The following is a 2,500-nucleotide window of genomic DNA, read 5'->3' on the forward strand; positions in this document are numbered from 1 at the left end:
ATTCCTGCTAGGGGATCTCAGTAGGCAGAGGGGTACTCTTTGGTTTATTTTGTGGAAGAGGTGATCATGGGAAAGAATATGATTTCACTATTAAAAGAGCTTGCAATGTTTACAGTTCTTATTTTTTATATGTATACATGTCACTTGCCATATGTCAGGATGTGTTATTACCAATGATTTCCATATGGATTGCTCTTAATGCATTTTACTGCTGGATCATTCTTTCCAGTGCACTCTGTAGTGAAGAGTGGGTAGCAGTGCTTAACTTGATTAATAGAAAGTCATAATCCACCTAGAGTGCTAAGACTCTTCAAGTATTACAGTACTTTGTTTCAGATAGTAGATTTCTCAAGCTATTGAGTTCTATCTGAGAAAATTTAGAAGCCATTTTTTCTGCCTGCCATAACATTTATTAAATAATTAATTAAAATTTTAGGTATCTTTGTCTTTGCTGTTATAAGCAATTAAAAATGGTGAAAATAAAACTAAAACATACTGGGACCAGTAGTTAGCGTAATGGCTATGTCGCTGGACTCTCATGGAGTCAGCCACAGTTTGAGTCCGGACCCGGTGGCTTAAACTCATGCTGGGCGCATGTGCGTACATGCCCAAGGTCCTGGGAGGAGAATGGAGGAGAAGGGATTGCGGTGTGGCCATCCCCGCTGGGGGTGATTTCTCACTTTCTGTCTCTCTGTCTCTCTCTGTCTTTCTGGCGAATGCACGCGCCCTTATAGCAAAAACCTCTCCCCAAAAAAACCCCACTAAAACATATTATATGGATTTTTCCAATTTTCTCTTGAGGGCATAAAAACAAAACAAAAAACTACTCATATTCTGTTGCCTTCATGTCTTTAAATGGGAATAAACACAACCACTACAAAGGGCCTATATTTTAAAATTTTAAGTAACTAATACAGGTAAAATTATATATGTGGAGAATCTGCTCAAAAGTAGTCCCCTAAGGATCAGGAGGTGGCATAGTGATTAAGGCACTTGACTCCCACATGCATAACCACGGTTTGAGTCCCAGATTTGGTGGCTTGAAACTCATTTTCAGTGCAGGTGCATGAGTGCCCAAAATCCCAAGAGGAGAATGGAAGAGAAGGGATCGTGGTATGGCTATTCCCTCTAGGGATTGATTTTTCACTTTCTCTCTGTCTCTCTCTGTTTCTAGTTAGCGCACATGTCCTATACCAAAAATCTCTCTAAAAAAGTGGTCCCCTATTCATTGCATACCATTTTTATAGATATTATTTTTCTTAAGCTGGGAAGAATATTTCAGCAGAAAGCAGGAATCATGATAACCATTTAAGTTTCAAATGTCATTCCGTGATTTGGAAAGCTCCATTAAATAATTTTATATTTCATATCCTCTCATTTTCAAAATTAATAGCAAAGAAACATATTACTTGAGCCTATATCTAATTTTTACTTAAGTAGTTCAGGGTTTGGTTCTCTACTAAATAGGAACTAGAAATAGTTTTTGGTTTCTCTGGTGGAAGCCAGGAATTCTACCCTAAGTTCACAAGCCAACTATCATATGTGATTATTCATTTCAGCAACTGAGAAGATAATCAGAAAATTTGAAGAAGAGGAGGTTGTACTTAGCACTACAAAGTATCATAGCCAGACCACTGTTACAGACAGTGGAGTAAATTTCTATATTAATCAAATGTAATATGGTCATATAAATCAAAAAGATAACTGATTGTTAGGTCAAGGAACAGGGGTGACAGAGACAAACAAAGCACATGTTTTTGTGGTGATTATATTCTAACAGAGGATGAATGAGAAATAATATACTAATAGGTAAATGAGACAATATACAAACAATCTAAATCAGAACAGAAAATATGATGGTGACAGTGATGTGCTAGGCTGTGCATGTGTACCAGAGGGATGGCTACTCTAAAGGAAGATATCTCTGGGGAGGGGACATTTGAACTGTCATTTGATGATAAGTAGTTCATCCTGTAGGCCCTTGAGAGCCCTAATTCCTGATCTCCACATTGTTGTATGTGCATTACTGAGGGCAAGCAAGACAATCTATTGAAGTACTGGGAGACAAGATTAAAACTTGTATTCACATTTATTTTTATCTAAAAAATAAGAGAGAAATTAAACCCTGCTAATATTGGAGAGGAAATGATTTCTTTTCCTCACTCAATACTAGATTTGTGGCTGAGGCTCCCATAACTCAAGGCATTATTAACAAGAGGAAAGCATAGAAATTTACTTAATGTAAGTTTTATGAGACATGGGATCTTTCAGAAATGAAGACTTAAAAACAGGTAAACATACATTTTTATGTTTAGAGTTGATCAAGGATGGACAGTAAGGGGATAAATGTTTGGTTACAAAGGGTATAGTCTAATGATAACAAACTGGGAGAACTCAGCAATTTTTACAAAGGGTATGGCCTAATGATAACAAACTGGGAGAACTCAGCAAGGTCTTTTGTTCATATTAATCTCTGTGCCTCAGTGTCTTCAGAGATAGG

Source organism: Tupaia chinensis, unplaced genomic scaffold (assembly GCF_000334495.1).
Source record: "Tupaia chinensis unplaced genomic scaffold, TupChi_1.0 Scaffold144313_1, whole genome shotgun sequence".
NCBI lineage: Eukaryota > Metazoa > Chordata > Mammalia > Scandentia > Tupaiidae > Tupaia > Tupaia belangeri.